The sequence below is a fragment of the Colobus angolensis genome, unplaced genomic scaffold, assembly GCF_000951035.1.
Source record: "Colobus angolensis palliatus isolate OR3802 unplaced genomic scaffold, Cang.pa_1.0 Scaffold190, whole genome shotgun sequence".
Classification (NCBI taxonomy): domain Eukaryota; kingdom Metazoa; phylum Chordata; class Mammalia; order Primates; family Cercopithecidae; genus Colobus; species Colobus angolensis.
Window position 1 is genome coordinate 6,332,265 of NW_012115044.1, and position 20,460 is coordinate 6,352,724.

The 20,460-nt window shown below is 39.1% G+C and overlaps 1 protein-coding gene across 1 annotated transcript in view; it reads right to left on the reverse strand.

Annotated features, from left to right (window-relative positions):
* Positions 1-11,943, reverse strand: part of B4GALT4 (UDP-Gal:betaGlcNAc beta 1,4- galactosyltransferase, polypeptide 4) — a 49,516-nt gene extending 37,573 nt beyond the window's left edge. The window contains exon 1 of the mRNA XM_011940618.1: positions 11,933-11,943. The gene's annotated coding sequence lies outside the window, so the exon portion shown is untranslated. The remainder of the gene's footprint in view (positions 1-11,932) is intronic.
* Positions 11,944-20,460: the final 8,517 nt, after the last annotated feature.

A 20,460-nucleotide genomic window follows, 5' to 3' on the forward strand; every position in this document is an offset into this window, starting at 1 on the left:
CCGGGCCTCGGCCCGAGGGGCGGGTCCGCCCGGCTCTGCACGCGCCTGGCGCTCCACCCCTGCCAAATCGACCACACCGGGGGCTGGAAGGAGCACCGGCAGGGAAACGGAGTGTTGACGCCTCGGCCTCTGGGTGGCTTTAAAACCCTGTGCCAGTAGTAGACCAGGTGCTGGGCGCTTCCCAAATTACATCCCTTTAAATACTCACAAAGCAGTAGGAAAGAGATAGGGACCCTTCCATTTTACAGAGTAGGAAACAGGCTTTAGAGAGGCTAATAAACTTGCTTTAATCACCCCGCAAGATTTCAGCCCTCTCAACTGCAAAAGTAATAATAATATTGTTCCCATGTTGCAGGTCTACTTAGAATATTAAATGAATAATTTTTTTAAAATCCTTATTTCTTCAAAGGTATTATTACAGAAAGCCAAGACAATTACATGTATACTAAAGATTTGAGTGAAAAATTATGGTAGGCTTTGTGTAGGCAGTCGGGATAGCTAGATTCTCCAAGACAGCCTCCCACTGCACTCACGGGAAAGTAGTAGATTCTCCAAGAACCACCCATCCACTCCACCCAAAAAGGAACAAACCATAGCTAGAGCCAGTGCTGGGCTCATGAAGTTCATAGCAGGAAATCTGAGGCTATACTGAGGCCACATAGGCCCAATGTAGACCCTTGGAAGCTGGAAAAGAGGGCCACCTAGTGGCAGCTGAGCATAGGTCAGTGAAATAGGTCAGCACTGCTCCTGAAGAAGGTCTAGTGTGAAACTTACTTGTTTGTGTTCCCTTTGTAACATGCTGTAAGATTGTATAACCACATTTAGTGAAAAAGGACATTACTGAATTTAATCTAGTGACATTATACAATAAGTTACTTGTACCCACATAGATAGTCCCCAAGCCTTCAGTATGTGATGCGTGGAAGCATAATATACCTTTTGCAAGAATCACTCAGCTTTTCTATATTTGGTAGCTGGTAGGTTATTAATTGGAAAAGTTAGGCTATTGCTTTCAGTAAGTGTAGGAAAGCAAGTAGCAGTGATATCTACAAAATCAAAGATAGATTTCCAATCTGCTTTTGAGGTTTTAGGGTGGCTTTCATTGGAACACATAGAGGCACTGACATTAATAAAATTGTTTCCTAGGGTAGTGTTTTTTTTTTTTTTTGGCATCAGTCGAGAAACCCAACAGTTGCTTTGGTGTTTCTTGTTAGAGCATGAGCCTTAGCTAAAGCCATCTGTAAATTATGGTCCCATGGATTTCCCAGCAGGAAATAAGGGGAAAATAGAAAAAAGGATAAGATATTCATGATAGCAGAGAAGTCTTGATCCATGATCTTGAGAAAGCTGTCCATGTCTAGGATGCCATCTGCTTCTGGGGAGAAACTTCCCTACTTTAAGGTCTCCATAGGTGTATAGTTCCAAGAGTTTGAAAGGGCTCTTTTGAGTCGCAAGGTATGGACTCAAGACTCAAGGCCCTAAAGCTCTACTGTGGGTGGTAAGAGAAGAACATGATGTAATCTCTGCTAATGGGGTACAAGAGCAGTTTTTCTCGGATGGTATGTTATTTCTAGAAGACTCAATCTCTGAGTTCTAGATTGTGAAAGGTTGGTCGTACTCAGTGTATCACAAAAGGCCTTTAGCTGGTGAAAATACACTTTGGTATAATGGATTAAAGCTTTGCAGTATTTAGTTATAGCAAAGCTTATAAGAGCAGGAGATACAGGAGATTCTATTATTAAGGATATGGGTCTTCCCAGAACTAGATTTTGTCTACTCCATGATGAGTAATGGAGTACAGAGTTTTTAATAATGGAAGATTTAAGGACTCAGGAAGAACCAGGTGGCCATATGGGGCCTCCATGAGTCCACACTTAGCAATAAATTTACATCCTTTTAAATATGTTTTGGTTTGTCTGTTCTAAGATGGCAGATAGTAGGTAGTGCTAGTGTGCCTCTCCCACTTGGAAGGACAGAACAGTGTGCAGCAATTAACACTGTGAACTTTTATTCCAAGAACCACTGCAGGAAGTTAGCAGGAAACCAAAAGAATTTGCAGATCCTATGAAAGAAGGAACACACCACAGCAAACTCTATGAGACAGGCAAAAAACTGTGAATTATCAGTCTAGGAGAAGGGGAGAGCCTGCCTCTGAACACACATTCCTACTGGGGAATCTGAAAATCCAGATCATGGGAGAAGGCTTACCTAGAGCTGGGATGGATTAGGGAGAAGCACAAAATATAAAAGTAGAAGCAGCAGCAGGAAGAGCCTTGGAGGCACTCTCAGTCTCCAACTTGAGGCCAGGGAAGGCATCCCTGACTATATCTCACAGGGGCCCTCAGAGAAGGCAGCCACCAAACTTAGGAAGGAGTCACAGAGTGAAAGAAGCTGCCAACTGAATTTTTTGGTAATTTCAAGTGGGCATGAACACCGTTGAACAGAATCCGGGGGTGGGTGGACAAATGGAAACTAATGCAGATACAAGGGCAGAAACTGGGCACCCAGCATTGCAGGCAGATGGGAGGGGTGTGACCTGAAAGCCATGCTTTCTTTCTCAGCAGGAAAGCTCATGGCCCAGGGCAGGTCTGAGTTCTGCACACCAGCTGTCTGAATCTAAACTCAGTGCTGTTAGTGAGGCACCAAGGGAGCAAGACTGGCTTCGCCAACTCTGTGGGAGCTGGATGAGGACTTTTACTCTGAGCTAATCCCCACTCCCCTTGCAAACTCTACTGCACAGCAGAGGGAGCCATACTCCCCTCTAGAACATAACCCCATTGGCCTGAGAACCACCCCTCCTATCCCCCAGAGGGGCCACAGCAGGCCTTGCCCGGGGAAAATCGGAAAATCTGAACTCAGGCCCGCCCAACCCTGCCCCTACCTGATGGTATTTCTCTACCTGCCCTGTAGCTTAACACAAAAGACATAAACTCTTGAGAGCTTTATGGCCCTGCGCATTGCCTGGGAAACCAGAATACTTCCCCTAGAAAACTGAGACCAAGCTCAAATGTCGCTACTACTACTACAACTGGTGCTCTCTTGCAAGTGTCCCCTCCTGGCTGGAAGTCAACCAACTCAGGCCATTACAGCAACTCTTGGCAGAATAACACTGCTGACAGGAAGGAGAAAACAACAGCTAACACCACTCCTTTCTACACCTTGGCTAACCAGAGGTCCTGAGTCTGTCCACATGATAACTTCACCACTAGCATAACCAGCATTCAAGAAAGCCAGCACACTGAACCTATCTACAACCAAGAAATCTCACAGACTACATCACTCCCCTGCCACCTGCATCAGAACAGGTGTTGGTATGCATGCTGGGAAACCTGAAGACAGATTACATCACAGGACTCTTTGCAGACACTTCCCAGCACCAGCCCAGAGCCTAGCTGGGTGGCTAGACCCAGAAGAGGAGTAATAATCACTTCAGTCTGGCTCTCAGGAAGCCCCATTCCTAGGGGAAGAGGGAGAGCACCACATCAAGGGATCACCCCATGGGATAAAAGAATCCGAAAACCAACCCATGAGTTCCAGATCTTTCTGCTGGTGGGAAGTTTCTCACAGCAGAGACACAATTGCAGTGCTAGGTACAGTAGGGAAAGTCTGCACCTATACCCCAACAGGCAGGTGGCCTCTGTGATCATGAAGGGCCTTGGAGAAGGGATCCTTTCTCCCCCTGGCACTCCACTGCAGACACAGCTGAAGCTTCCTCCACAGGAATGCAGCATGGAGGCAGCTATAGACAGCCTTGCTGGAACAAACCAGAGTTAGCACAGCCCCACAGGAGAAGCACCCCCCAGATTCAAGCCTGCACAAGAGGCAGGGTCACAATTCCTCCCTACTTGAAACATCAACATTCCTATAGATGAAAAGAGGTGCCTGACTGATCCAAATAGCTGAAACAATGGGACAGGAATGAGACTGTGAGGTGAATAGCTTGCTGGCCTAAGAGGGGAGCTGAGGTAGCTCCTACTCCTCACCATGATAAAACCTCAGGACATCGAATTGCGAGCTCCCCCAGCTATCCTCATCAAGGCTGGGGCCTGAGCCCACCATTGGGATTATATCTATTCACCTGCTTTAGCTACAACTAGTACCTACCCAAGAATACCTCCCCTATTGGCCTGAAGCCTGAATCATCAACTCAGTAAATGAAATCCTGGGGAAAAAAATAAACAAATAAATATAGACCACAAGAAAATGAGATAAGCTTCAAGAGATCCCTGCCATTCCAGCTTCATAGGAGACAGTGAACTTGCCCACAAACCAAGTACATAATTGCTACAACCAGCATCAGGAAAGCCATCACACAAAGACTTTCTGTAACTAAGGAACTCATACAGAGTTCACCCCTACAAGCACCAAGAATCAAATTAGGCTGAAATAAATATTAAGGTCTAATCCTTAAGAGGGAAAAAATAAATTAAAAAAACACAATTCAATCAAAAATAAATTCAAGAACAATTCGAAGAAATAGTCTACCAAAAGAAACCAGAAAAGTAATTCTGATAATATGACAAAACAGGGTTCTGTAATACCCCCAAAATATCACACTAGCTCCCCAACAATGGATCCAAACAAACAAAAAATCTCTGAATTGCTGATAAAGAATTCAGAGGGTTGATAATTAAGCCACTCAAGGAGAAGCCAGAGAAAGATGAAAACCAACTTAAAGAAATGTAAAAAACAATATAGGATATGAATGAAAAATTTTTCAGAGAAATAGATATCATAATGAAAAAGCAATCACAACTCCTGGAAATGAAAGACACACTTAGAGAAATACAAAATACAGGGGAAAGTTTCAACAATAGACTAGAACAAGTAGAAGAAAGAACTTTAGAGCTCAAAGACAAAGCTTTCAAATTAATCCAATCAGACAAAAAATAAAACAAAAAAGAATTTTAAAAACTGAACAAAGCCTTCAAAAAATATGGGATTATATTAAATGGCCGAAGCTAAGAATAATTGTTATTCCTGAGGAAGAGAAATCTAAAAGTTTGGAAATCTTATTTGAGGGGATAATTGAGGAAAACTTCAAAGGCCTTGCTAGATATCTAGACATCCAAATACAAGAAGCTCAAAGTACTCCTGGGAAATTCACTGCAAAAAGACCACCACCAAGGCACATAGTCATCAGGTTATCTAAAATCAAGACAAAGAAAAGAATCTTAAAAGCTGTGAGACTGGCCGGGTATGGTGGTGCACATCTGTAATCCCAGAACTTTGGGAGGCCAAGGCGGGAGGACCACCTGAGGTCAGGAGTTTGAGACCAGCCTGGTCAACATGGTGAAACCCCGTCTCTACTAAAAATACAAAATTAGCTGGGCATGGTGGTGCATGCCTGTAATTCCAGCTGCTTGGGAGGCTGAGGCAGGAGAATTGCTTGAATGTGGGAGGCAGAGGTTGCAGTGAACTGAAATTATGCCATTGCACTCCAGCCTGGGCAACAAGAGTGAAACACTATCTCGGAAAAAAAAAAAAAAAATCTGTGATACAAAAGCATGGGGTAACCTATAAAGGAAAACCTATCGATTAACAGCAGATTTCTCAAAAGAAACCTGAGAAGCTAGAGAGTACTGGGGTCCTATCTTTAGCCTCCTTAAAGAAAATAATTATCTACCAAGAATTTTGTATCCAACAAAACTAAGCTTAATCAATGAAACACAGATAAAGTTTTTTTCAGACAAATGCTGAGAGAATTTGCCATTACCAAACCAGCACTACGAGAAATGCTAAAAAGGAGTTTTAATCTTAAAATACAATGTTTAAATACACCAATATAGAACCTCCTTAAAGCATAGAGCTCACAAGGACTATAACGCAATAAGACAATTAAAAAAAGGTATTTAGGCAACAGCTAAAATGATGAATAGAGCAGTACCTCACATCTGAATACTAACGTTGAATGTAATGGCCTAAATGCTCCACTTAAAAGATACAGCATGGCAAAATGGATAAAAATCCACCAACCAAGTATCTACTGTTTACAGGAGACTCACTTAACACATAAGGACTCACATAAACTTAAGGTAAAAGGGTGGAAAAAGATATTTCACACAAATGGAAATCAAAAGCAAGCAGGACTAGCTATTCTTATATCAGACAAAACAGATTTCAAAGCAACAGCAGTAAAAATAGGCAAAGAAGGACGTTATATAACAATAAAAGAATTAGTCCAACAGGAAGATATTACAATTCTAAATATATATGCACCTGACACTGGAGCTCCCAAATTTATAAAACAATGACTACTAGACCTAAGAAATGGGATAGACAGTAACACAGTAATAATGGGGGACTTCAATACTCCACTGACAGCACTAGACAGGTCATCAAGACAGAAATTCAACAAAGAAACAATGGAGTTAAACTATACTCTAGAACAAATGAACTTAACAGATATTTACAGAACATTCTGCCCAACAACTCCAGAATATGCAATACCTTTTTCTCATCAGCTCATAGAATATTCTCCAAGACAGTCCATATGATAGGCCATGAAACAAGTCTCAATAAATTTAGGAAAACTGAAATCATGTCAAGCATATCCACAGACCATAATGGAATAAAACTGGAAATTAACTCCAAAAGGATACCCCAAAACTATACAACCACCTGGAAATTAAATAACCTGTTCTTGAATGATCTTTGGGTAACAATGAAATCAAGATAAGAATTTAAAAATTATTTGAACAGAATGATAGTACTGACATAATTTATCCAAACCTCTGGGATACAGCAAAAGTGGTGTTAAGAGGAAAGTTCATAGCATTAAATACCTACATCGAAAAGGCTGAAAGAGCACAAATAAACAACCTAATATCACACCTCAAGGAACTAAAGAAACAAGAACAAACTAAACCCAAATCCAGCAAAAGAAAATAAATAACAATGATCAGAGGAGAACAAATGAAATTGAAACAACAACAAAAATACAAAAGATAAATAAAACAAAAACCTGGTTATTTGAAATAATAAACAAAATTGATAGACCATTAGTGAGATTAACCAAGAAAAGAAGAAAGAAAATTCAAATAAGCTCAATTAGAAATGAAATGGGAGATATTACAGCTGATACCACAGAAATCCAAAGATCACTCAAAGCTATTGTAAACACCATGAACACCTTTATGTGCACAAACTAGAAAACCTAAAGGAGATGGATAAATTCCTAGAAATATACACCGTCCTAGATTAAAACAGAAAGAAATAAAAACTCTGAGCAGACCAATAACAAGTAGTGAGATTGAAACGACTGAAACAGTAATTTAAAAATTGCCAACAAAAAAAGTCCAGGACCAGATGGATTCACAGCTGATTCACACACTCAAAGAAGAATTGGCACCACTACTGAAACTATTCCAAAAGCTAGAGAAAGAGGGAATCCTCCCTATATCATCCTATGAATCCAGTATTACCCTAGGATCAAAATCAGGAAAGGGCATAGCAAAAATAGAAAGCTACAGACCGACATCACTGATGAACATAGATGCAAAAATCCTCAACAAAATACTAACTCATCAAATGCAACAGCATGTCAAAAAGATAATCCACTATGATCCACATTTTATACCAGGGATACAGGGTTAGTTCAACATATGCAAGTCGATAAATGTGGTATACCCATGAATAGAATTAAAAACAAAAATCGTATGACCATCTCAATAGACTCTGAAAAAGCATTTGACAAAATCTAGCATCCCTTTATGATTAAAACCCTCAGCAAAATGGGCATACAAGGGACATACCTCAATGTAATAAAAGCTATCTATGACAAACCCACAGCCAACATTATGCTGAATGGGAAAAAAAATTGAAAGCATTCCCCCTGAGAACTGGAACAAAACAAGGATGCCCATTTTCACCACTTCTATTCAACATAGTACTGTAAGTCCTAGCCAGAACCATCAGACAAAAGAAAGAAATAAAGGGCCTCTAAATCAGTAAACAGGAAGTCAAACTGTCACTGTTTGCAAGTGATATGATTGTATACCTAGAAAACCCTAAAGACTCATCCAAAAAGCTCCTAGATCTCATTAATGAATCCAGCAAAGTTTCAGGATACAAAATCAATGTACAAAAGTCAGTAGCACTGCTATACACCAACAATGACCAAGCTGAGAATCAAATTAAGAACTCAATCCATTTTACAACAGCTGCAAATAATAAAATAAAATATGTAGGAATATACTTAACCAAGGAGGTGAAAGATCTCTACAAGTAAAAATACAAAACACTGCTGAAAGAAATCATCGACAACACAAACAAATGGAAACACATCTCATGATCATGGATAGGTAGAATCAATATGGTGAAAATGACCATATGGCCTAAAGAAATCTACAGATTCCCTGCAATTCCCATCAAAATACCATTATCATTCTTCACAGAACTAGAACAAACAATACTAAAATTCACATGGGACCAAAAAGGAGCCCTCATAGCCAAAGCGATACTAAGCAAAGAGAACAAATCTGGAAGCATCACATTACCCAACTTCAAAGTATACTACAAGGCTATGGTTACCAAAACAGCATGGTACTGGTATAAAAATAGGCACACAGACCAATGGAACAGTATAGAGAACTGAGAAATAAAGCCAAATACTTACAGCCAACTAGCTTTTCACAAAGCATACAAAAACATAAGGCAGGGAAAGGACACCATATTCAATAAACAGTGCTGGGATAACTGGCAAGCCACATTAGAATAATGAAACTGGATCTTCATCTCTCACCTTATATAAAAATCAACTGAAGATCAATAAAAGACTTAAATCTAAGGCCAGAAACCATAAGAATTCTAGAAGATAACATTAGAGAAACTCTTCTAGACATTGGCTTCAGCAAAGACTTCATGACTAAGAACCCAAAAGCAAATGCAACAAAAACAGAAATAAATAAATGGGCCTAATTAAACTAAAAAGCTTCTGCACAGCAAAAGAAATAGTTGGCAGAGTAAACAGATAACCTACAGAGTGGGAGAAAGTATTTGCAAACTATGGATCTGGCAAAGCACTAATATCCAGAATCTATAAGGAACTCAAACAAATCGGCAAGGAAAAAATAATTCCATCAAAAGGAGCTAAGGACATGAAAAGACAATTATCAAAAGAAGATATACAAACAGCCAATAAACATATGAAAAAATGCTCAGCATCACTAATTATCAAGTAAATGCAAATAAAAACCACAATGAGATACCTACCACCTTACTCCTTCTAGAATGGCCATAATCAAAAAATAATAGATGTTGGCATGGATGTGGTGAAAATGGAACACTTTTATACTGCTGGTCGGAGTGTAAACTAGTACAATTGCTATGGAAAACAGTATGGAGATGCCTTAAAGAACTAAAAGTAGAACTACCATTTGATCCAGCAATCCCACTACTGGGTATTTACCCTAAGGAAAAAATGTCATTACATGGAAAAGACATATGTACACGCATGTTTATAGCAGCACAATTCACAGTTGCAAAACTATGGAACCAACCTAAATGCCCATCAACCAATAAGTGGATAAAGAACATGTAGTATATATATACCACAGAATACTACTCAGACATAAAATGGAACATAATAATGGGCTTTGCAGCAACTTGGATGGAATGGGAGGACATTATTTTAATTGAAGTAACTCAGGAGTGGAAAGCCTATTATCATATGTTCTTGCTTATAAGTGGGAGCTAAGCTATGAGGATACAAAGGCATAAGAGTGATATAATGGACTTCGGGAACTTGGTGGGAAGGCTGAAAGGGGGTGAGGGACAAAAGACTACATATTGGGTACAGATACACTGCCTGGGTGTTGGGTGCACCAAAATCTCAGAAGTCACCACTAAATCACTTATCCATATAACCAAAAACCACCTGTTCCCCCAAAACTATTGAAATAAAATTAAAATAAATAACAGTTTTGTTTCGCTAATTTAGTGCATAGCACTGTTTGTTAAATAGCTTAATGAATGTAACTTGAGTCAGATCAATCTTTACTCAAATTTATTCAAATTGCATATTGTATTAGTCCATTCTCACGCAGTTAATAAAGACATACTCGAGACTCAGTAACTTATAAAGGAAAGAAGTTTAATTGACTCACAGTTCAGCATGGCTGGGAAGGCCTCAGGAAACTTACAATCATGGCAGAAGGGGAAGCAGACACATCCTTCTTCACATGGCAGCAGCAAGGAGAAGTGCCAAGCAGAAGCGGGGGAAGCACCTTATAAAACCATCAGATCTCATGAGAACTCACTCACTATCGCCAGGACAGCATGAGGGTAACTGCCCCCATGATTAAATTACTTCCTACTGGGTCCCTCCCATGACACATGGGGATTACGGGAACAACAATTCAAACTGAGATTTGGGTGGGGACACAGTCAAACCATCTCACATACCTTAACAATTTTGATACTAGCTCACTTAGCGTGAAAATCTGGCAAAGCATTTCTTTGGTTTCAGTTAATTCTTGTTCTGCTTGATGTTGGGTTAGCAGTTTTATGAACCAATCATTTTCCTCATTAGACTTATGGAAATTCTTAGTCCAGTGGTATGATATTAAAGTTATCAGAAAGCTGTACTTGTCAGAGTCTCTTCCATGAATCTTCTAAAAGATAAAATACTTTATGTTTATACTGTAGTTGCCTGCAACAACTTTTAGGGAAGTACAAGAGTAAAGCAATTAACTGTCTGTGAATCACAACACTTAAAATGGCCATGTTAAAGATTTGCTGAGAGTTCATCATAACAACGACACAATTGACAAGGAACTTTGGTTATTTCAGCAGCACGCAATATTTTAAGATAATAACTAGAATCGTGACTGGATTGTAACTAGAATATTATATTAAGACTATCAGATTTCTAGGAATTTCATACAACTTCTGGAATACATATTAATAACACATCCATATAAATATAACTCAGTGAAGGCTTAGCATCATTTCTTATTTGAAAATGCTTCATAGCTGAGCACCATGGTTCATGTCAGTAATCTTAGCACTTTGGGAGGCCAAAGGGGGAGGGTCACTTGAAGCCAGGAGTTTGAGACCAGCCTGGGCAACAAAGCAAGACCACATCTCTAAAAATCTAAAACATAAATAAAGTAAAAGAAAATGCTTCCTATATAACTTAATATATAATCCTAATTAGTTTAATATTTTGTTTTATAAGGAGGGAAACAATTCTTTTAAGACATTCAAGATGCCCACTAGAACATTCTAGAGTTAGTTCAAGGTTTAAAAAACTTAATTTAGAATATGATATTGAAAAGTTGTCAAAAATGTCAGAAGGTTTAAAATAATTTTAAAAGATCACAAGTTACTGTAAAGCAATATCATAGTGACAAAATATTTTAAAAGCAAAATGCAGAAAGTTACATAGTTGTAAAACAAAATGAAACAAACAAAAACCTTATCTCTAATACTGAGAAGGCTCACTTTTCTTAAGTAATTGAAGACCTAATAAAAGATAACATGAGGCACAAGAAATTATCTTGATAAAACCCAAGTCTTTGTTTCCTAAACCGATTACTTAACAGGTAAAAATATCTTTATATTATCAGACTAATAATACTCCAGAAAAATGTGATTTTAATCAAGAATACTAAATTATAGTTTTGCATCAGTGTACTATAAATGCTAAAGCTAATTTTAGTACAGTCTTTTAAATAAATTCATCCAATCTCAGCCAGCTATGAAAGACAGATAAGATTTATTGGCCGGGCGCGGTGGCTCAAGCCTGTAATCCCAGCACTTTGGGAGGCCGAGACGGGCGGATCACGAGGTCAGGAGATCGAGACCATCCTGGCTAATATGGTGAAACCCCGTCTCTACTAAAAAAAAATACAAAAAACTAGCCGGGCGATGAGGCGGGCGCCTGTAGTCCCAGCTACCTGGGAGGCTGAGACAGGAGAATGGCGTGAACCCGGGAGGCGGAGCTTGCAGTGAGCTGAGAGCCGGCCACTGCACTCCAGCCTGGGCGGCAGAGCAAGACTCCGTCTCAAAAAAAAAAAAAAAAGATTTATTTCTCTGACCTTTTTTTAATCAGGTTTTTTCCCTTCCATTTTTTTCTCTCATGCTGGAACAAGCAGTCATTCTACTTCAGTACAGAATTAATTACTCCTTTTTCCTTTAACAGAAAACACACTTTCATGCCTTAGAACTTTCCTTATCAAAAATACGTTTTGTTTTTTCTATATTTGCATACAGAATTGCTTCCCTTGTGATTTCTAGTTTTCATTACACATATTAATTAGAATTTTAATCCTTAGTAATTGTGAGCAAGCATTCTGTAACACTATTTTATAACTTTTAGAAATGTGCTTCTTCATAGTATAATTGTTCATGTCTACTAACAAATTCAAATATATTTAACTTCTCTATAACCATACTAAAACAAGATGCCAAAAACATATAAAGTTAAGCCTATATTTAGCAATTAGAATTTCAGCATTTTATCTTATTTGAAATGATCTAAATATTCAATAAATATCCATTACTTAGCCTAGCAAAACTCCATTAAGTGTAAGTTACCTAAAAGACTTTAAAATATGTCTATTAAAACAAAGCTAGCCATCATTGAGTTATTTCCCTGTTAGTACATGTATGTTAGGCAGTCATCACAAAGGCAAGAACCTAAAAGTTAAATATGTGATTTTGTTTGTTTGTTTTACTGCTGTGCTTGATATATATGGAGTAATGGACACTGAATTTCCATTTGGACATTTGTTCGTAGATTGAACTCAAAGTTCTACATTCTTAAACATCTGGGTTAGTTCCTATACTTCTAAGAGTTTTAGGAATACTTAATTTATATTGGTGCTTATTATTATTATTTAAGCAAATTAAATTATAATTAATTTAATAATATTGTTTCTTAAACTAATTTAATTAATAAATGTGATACATTTATAAAATTTAATAACTTTAATAATGAATCATTTGTAGCAATACCATCTGGAGGTAGAAAAATATTACACATACATACATATAAAGACTTACATGAACATATAGGCAGAAGCAGATCTGACAGGTTTTTTCCTGAAATTTTAGCCATGTGTCAGGTATAGCAATACAAAACTCACTAGTTTATAAAAGAATATTTAGATCACAAAAAACTATGTTTCCAGCCAATGGAGCAAGATTATCCACATCAACGGCGAAAACTTTTTACTAATATTTGTGAGAGGAAAAAAGACTTCTAACATTTTTTTATTCAGTAATTTTCAGATTTCCCTTTTTTCTTATTTTGCTTTTTCTTCTTTCCCCAGAGTCATCTCTCCTAAATTTGCATTTTCAAAGGGAGGGCTCTCAGGTAAGATGAGGTAGAAAATTGTCATCTCGGCCACGCGCAGTGGCTCATACCTGTAATCCCAGCACTTTGGGAGGCCAAGGCAGGCAGATCACAAGGTCAGGAGTTTGAGACCAGCCTGGCCAACATGGCAAAACCCCGTCTCTATTAAAAATACAAAAATTAGCCAGGCATGGTGCCAGGCACCTATAATCCCAGCTACTCAGGAGGCTGAGGCAGGAGAATCGCTTGAACCTGGGAGACAGAGGTTGCAGGGAGCCGAGATCATGCCATTGGGCTGCAGCCTAGGCAACAAGAGCAAGACTCGGCCTCAAAAAAAAAGAAAAGAAAAGAAAATTGACATCTCAAAGGCACATGCTTCAGGCTGAAAACCATCATTTTCCAAAACAAAGAAAGGTGAAAAGTACCTTAAACAAAGGTAAGGCTTGTTGTGTACATTTAAACCAGATTCCTTCCCCATTAAAAGAGTTTCTGATGATTCAGTCCTCTTTCTCCTGGTGCAGAAAGAGAGACAAACTTAAAAACTGAAATTTCTTTTATAGATGTAAATTTATCTTACAAAAGAGTCTCAGAATAACCAGCTGAATGCCAGAATGAGTATTTTGGAGACCAATCCAGCTAGATAGGCAGCTTCTCAGCTTCTGTTTTCCAACTAGATTACTGAGTCAGATTGGTTCATTCTTTTCTCCTCTTTGTAAGATTCAATAACAGATAGGTCAGTTTTTGTATTTTTTTGTTTTTATTTTTGTTTTGTTTTTCAGAAAATGCTTTAGGGATGAATTCTAAGATATCATCTGCTATTTTCCTAGTTTCTTTGGTCCATCCCTAAGAAACAGGAATTGAATCTTTGATATCTTCCTTGGGTACTTCTCATTTGGCCTCAGCCCTCCATTTATGGGGACATGGTCCCCATGTCATGTGTATTAATTAGTAAAGATCAAGGAGTCCTGGATGAGATGCTCCAGTTAGAATTCTAAATTTCTTAGCAAATTTCTGGGAGTTTTCCTTTGAGAGAAATATTTCAATATTGCTCAGAACTCAAGATTTTGAACAAGGGCTAAAGGTGGTTAAAGCAGTAGACATGGCTGATCTGAGGACCTAAATTTATAAGGCATCTTTCTAGCTTTCTTTTTTCCTTTGGAATGAGAAGTTAACTGAGTGAAAAGTTTAGATGGTTCAGAGTATGCTGAGGGAAATAAAGAGAAAGGTAGAGAGAAGTGCAATCAGAGTTAAGTCAGTCAATGTACAATTCTAAATTACTTGAGACAAGGTTGACTCATTTCTCTAGAAAAGCACAGGTTTCAAAATGGAGAAGCCCCAGATGCCTTGGATTCAAATGAACCCATTATTGCAGATCTTCTTGTAACCTTACCTACCAGATGCCTTTTACTGAACCCAGTCCAGTTCTGGTTGAGTCCAATCTGACACAAAACCCAGTCCAACTTGTGAACCCAGTCTGGATTTAAGATGCTCAAATAAACTCAGGGATCACAACACAAGTTATGGAGCTCATATTCAAAGGGGACTTACTGATGACAATCTCCAAATGTGCAGTGAGAAGCAGTGAGCACAAGGGGTTTAGGAAGATACCTACAACTGTTTGCTCCTTGCTCCTAAAGGTCATCATCAGGAGGGCACCTTTGGATCTCACTTACAATGTAGCAGGACAAGCTGCAGACAAAACCCCTCAGACACTGAGTTAAAGAAGGAAGGGCTTTTTCGGCCGGGAGCGTCAGCAAGACTCACGTCTCAAAAACTTAGCTCCCTGAGTGAGCAATTCCTGTCCCTTTTAAGGACTTACAATTCTAAGGGGTTCCGTGTGAGAGGGTCATGATTGATTGAGCAAGCAGGGGTACGTGACTGGGGGCTGCGTGCACCAGTAATCAGAACGGAGCAGAACAAGACAGGGATTTTCACAATGCTTTTCCATACAATGTCTGGAATCTATAGATAACATAACCAGTTAGGTCAGGGGTCGATCTTTACCTACCAGGCCCAGGGTGCAGCACCAGGCTGTCTGCCTGTGGATTTCATTTCTGCCTTTTAGTTTTTATTTCTTCTTTCTTTGGAGGCAGAAATTGGGCATAAGACAATATGAGGGGTGGTCTCCTCCCTTAACAACACCAGATCTGTTCAAATAAAATCTTTTGACAAACTAAATTTAACAGTTTGAGAAAAGAACAATTTATGAATCAGGCAGCACTCAAGACCAGAAAAGGTTCAGAGAGCTCCACTCTGCAAGGGGGGCAGTGAGTATTTATAGACAGAACAAGGAAGTAAAGTTCAGAAATAGCTTGATTGGTTACAGCTAGACACTTGCCTTATTTGGACATGGTCTGAACAGTTGGCAGCCTGTGATTGTCTGAAGCTCAGCTGCTTGTGATTGGCTGAGACCCAGCTATCTTATATGAAAAATGTGCTTCTAAGTTAGATCTCAGTTTGTCTGCAAACTAAATTAGGCTTCAGTTTGTTATGCAAGGACTCAAAATATGTTTTTGTTTTTGTTGTTCTTTTCTTTTTTAAAACGAGCTTTCTCTTTTCATTTTCCAAAAAGATTGAAAATATGAAGACAGCCTCAAGGCCAAATTTAATTTAACAGACAACAGATATTGGAAGTGCCTGACACAGAATAGAGAAGAGCTTTTTTTTGAAATTTTTGAAGAAAAAAAAATTTCCCTAGAGATTACTTACCAATTACAAAGGGAAACAGAGACCTTTCCTTCAGAGAAAACTGGCAGATACCACCTTAACCAAGCACTAAAGTTAATTTCACCAATAGTAGAAATTGACATCACATCACACATGAGATGATACTTTGAGGACCTAACATTATGTTATTGTACTCCCACCAAAAATGCATACCTGTAATGAGGAAATGAAACTAGTAGGCCTTACAAAACCTAAAAAGTTAGCACCAGGTGGCCCTAGATAGGGTCCCACCCTGCCTAGATAGGGTCCCACCCTGCCTCGATAGTGTCCCACCCTGATAGGGTCCCACCCTGCCAATTCCGGGAAACAACCTCATGAGGTCCCACCCTGCCAATTCCAGGGGTCTCACCCTGCCTCGAAGTTCCCGGAATCATCAACTCCAGGAAAGAACCTCATAAGGTCCTGCTCTAACCAATTAAACCAAGACCCCTTGCTCAGGCTATAGCTAGACCCAATCATTTTACGCCTTAAGCTTTGTTTGAATTTCGCGCCATAAGCTGTGTTTGAACTTGTGTTAGCCTATATAAACAGCCTGTAACAAGCAGTCGGGGTCCCAGGACCAACTTAGAGCTTGGGACCCTAGTGCGCTAGTAATAAATAACTCTCTGCTGTGAACCTCGTGTCGGTGATCCTTCGCGACGACCCCTGCCCAGGAGGGAATCGAGAGTTCGGTTCCAACAGAAACAGACACGCTCAAATCAAGGAACATTCTATGAAACAACTAACCCATACACTTCAAAAGTGTTAGTGTCATAAAAGACATGGAAACATGAGGAACAGTTTCAGATTACAGGAGACTAAGTAGATTTTACATCTAAATTTGATATATGGTCTTGGATTTCGAAAAAGTTACCATAAAGTACATCACTGAGAATTGGAAATAACTACGTACAGTGTGGTAGATTAAAAACAATCTCAAATTATTTAACATTCCTCTCACTGAGGAATGGGGACATATTTCCCTTCCCTTTAAATCTTGGCTGGTAGTCTGTGACTGCTTTGACAAATGTATAGTGAAGGAGGAAGCAGAATCAGCCTTGTAAAGGCTGGGCTCAAAATTGGCATAGCTTTACTTCCACTCTACTCCATTTGTCAAAGCAGTCACAGATCAGCCAAGATTTAAAAGGAGGGGAAATATGCCCCCATTCCTGAGTGAAAGGAATGCCAAAAAAGCGATGCCATTTTTAATCTACCATACTATACATATTCATTTCCAATTTTCTTGATGATATACTTTATAGCAACTGTATTTCCAATGCAGGACCACACATAAAGAAGTCCCTTTAGTCCCTGCTATGGGCTGAATTCTGACTTGTGTCCCTCATCCACTGTTCCCAGCCCCCACAATTCATGCTGAAACTCTAACTAACACCTAGTACCTCAGAATGTGACTATATTTTAAGACAGGGTCTTTAGAAAGGTAATTAAGTTAAAATCAGGTCATAAATATGAGCCTTAATCCAGTATGACTGGTGTCTCTATAAGAAGAGGAGATTAGGACGCAGATGACACAGACGGATGACCACATGGCTGTGTGAGGACCTCAGCAAGAGGGTGGCTGCCTGCAAGTGGAGGAAAGAGGACGGAAGAAACCAAACCTGTTGTCTTCAACTTGGACTTCCAGCTTCCAAATTTGTCAGAAAACAAATATCTGTTGTTTAAGCCACCCACCCAGTCTGTGGTATTTTGTAATGCCAACACACTAGCACATAGATATAGTCTCCTTTAATCTGAAACAGTTTGTAATTTTCCTCGTCTTTAATGACACTGACATGTTTAAAGTATACAGGCCAGGTGTTTCATAGAATGTTTCCTAATTTTGACTCAGCTGATTGTTTCTCATGATGAAATACCAATTACGTATTTTGGGCAAGAATATGATAAAGATAATGTTATGTCCTCAGAGCATCACCTTGTGTGGGACGCCGATTTGTATTATTAGTGACCCTAGAGGCACTCATGCTTGGAACCTTGAGCCGCCAGGTTGGAAGTTCCGCTATCCTGAAGGTGCCGCGCTATGGAAAGCCCAAACTAGCCAGCGGGAGAAGCTATGTAGGGGGGAAAAAAAACAGATACCCAGCCACCTCCCAGCTATTCCAGCCCCCAGCCACTGAGTCACCACAGCTAAGGTTGAAGACATCATATAGCGGAGATGAGCCCTCCCCAGTGTGCCATATCTGAATTCCCCTGACCTGTGGAATCGTGATATGGGAATAGTAAGTGGTTTTAATCCTCTAAGTTTTGAGATCATCTGATACACAGCAATAGACAATCAAAGCAGAACATATATTAGATAATATTCTATCGATGTTACATTTCCTGAAATTTATCATTATATTGTGGTTATATAGGAAAATTTCTTTGTTCTTAAGAGTTATTTAATGATGAAGTATCATAATGTCTGTAATTTACTCTCAAATGATTTAGCTAATGTGTGTGAAAAAGAGAAAGAGAGATGGGGAGGAGAGGGATAGAGACAGAGCACACACAAACAGAAAAATGTTAATGATTGGTGAATCTAGAGAAAATGCATACAGGTATTCCTTGATAATTTTTACAACTTTTCAAAGACTTGAAACTCTTCAAAATAAAAGGCTGAAATGAAAAAGAGAGAAAATATTAATTCTCAAGGAGAAAAAGCAATGACTAGACTTCCCTTTCTGGCCATGAAGAAGTAGCAGGAAACAGATTTACCATTCCATCTGAAGCATCTGAAAAAAAAAAAAAGACAAAACATATAAAACAATGTTCAAAACATTTGATATCAGGCAACAAAGAACACTGATTTCTGCGAGGCAGGAAACGAACAAGTTGAGTCCTACAGTTGCTTCATCTTACTACCTCAAGGGAGTTCCAAACTGTGACAGAGGGAGGGAAAACTGAGACAGAGCCTAGCAGACTCCCTGAATTGAGGAGACAAACCATGAAATCCAAGAGACCCAGGCAGCTACAGTTCATAGGACAGAATACCAGAGATAAGACAGTTGCACACAGGCAGAATCCTGGAGATCTTCAGGGAGTCACCTCCAAATATGCATGATCAATGCCTACGTGTAAGGAAAACACCCCAGGCCAGGAAATACACATCTGTAAAGATTAGTGGGAACAGTTCCTGTCACTCACACTGGCCTGAGGATAATGTGCTTCCAGGAACTAGACAGGAAAAACTCGTAATTCACAAGGCATTAGGTGGAATACTAAGGATGGTCTTGCCTCAGTAACTAAGAAGCAGCCCTACACTGAGCAATGGTCCAGACCTGCCTGACATATTCTCAAAACACGACCCAAAAGGATCAAACTTTATCCAAGTAATTTAAGTATCTCCCAGAACAAAGCTCAAGAAGATGTATGTAAATGCAACAATATCTAGCACACAAGATAAAATTCACAATATCTGGCATTCAAAGATTACCAGGCACACAGAGAGGCAGGAAAACGTAACCAATAGCAAGGAGCATAATCAATTGAAAGCAACCCGGAGCTGAAGTAGATGTTAGAATTCACAGAGGACAGTAAGACAGTTAATTTCATTGTATTTCATATATTCAAAAAGTTAGAAACATTTAAAGTACAAAGAAAAACCAAATTGAACTTGTAGAGATGAAAAGATCCATGACAACAACAACATACATGCCAGAAGAGAAGAAATGGAAGTATCCTATTGTAAGATTCCTATATGGGAAGGTTTATACAACGTGAGTATAATACAACTTTAAGGTAGACTGTGATAGATTAAACATGTACGGGCATATCTCAGAGATACTGCAGATTCAGTTCCAGACCACTGCAATAAAGCAAATATTGCAATAAAGTATGTCATACAATTTTTTTTTGTTTTTCAGTGCATATGAAAAATTATGTTTATACTATACTGTAGTCTGTTAAGTGTGCAATAGCATTATGTCTAATGAAACAAAGTAAATACCTTAATTTTAAAATACTTTATTGCTAAAAATGCTAGTGGAGTGAGCTGAGCACATGCTGGAGGGAAAATGGTGCCAATAAATTTGCTTGGTAAAGGATTACCACAAACCTTAAATTTGTAAAAACAAAAACAAAAAACAAACAAACAAACAAAAAACACAATATCAGATAAGCCCAGGAGCTCATGCCTGTAATCTCAGCACACTTTGGGAGGTCGAGGTGGGCAGATCACCTGAGGTCAGGAGTTCAAGACAAGGCTGGCCAACATGGAGAAACCCTGTCTCTACTAAAAATACAAAAATTAGCCAGGTGTGATGGCGGCCGCCTGTAAACCCAACTACTCCTTCTCAGGAGGCTGAGGCAGGAGAATCGCATGAACCTGGGAGGCAGAGGTTGCAGTGAGCCAAGATCACACCATTGCACTCCAGCCTGGGCAAAAGAGCAAGACTCGGTCTCAAAACAACAACAACAACAACAAAAACCCACAATATCTGTGATGTGCAGTAAAG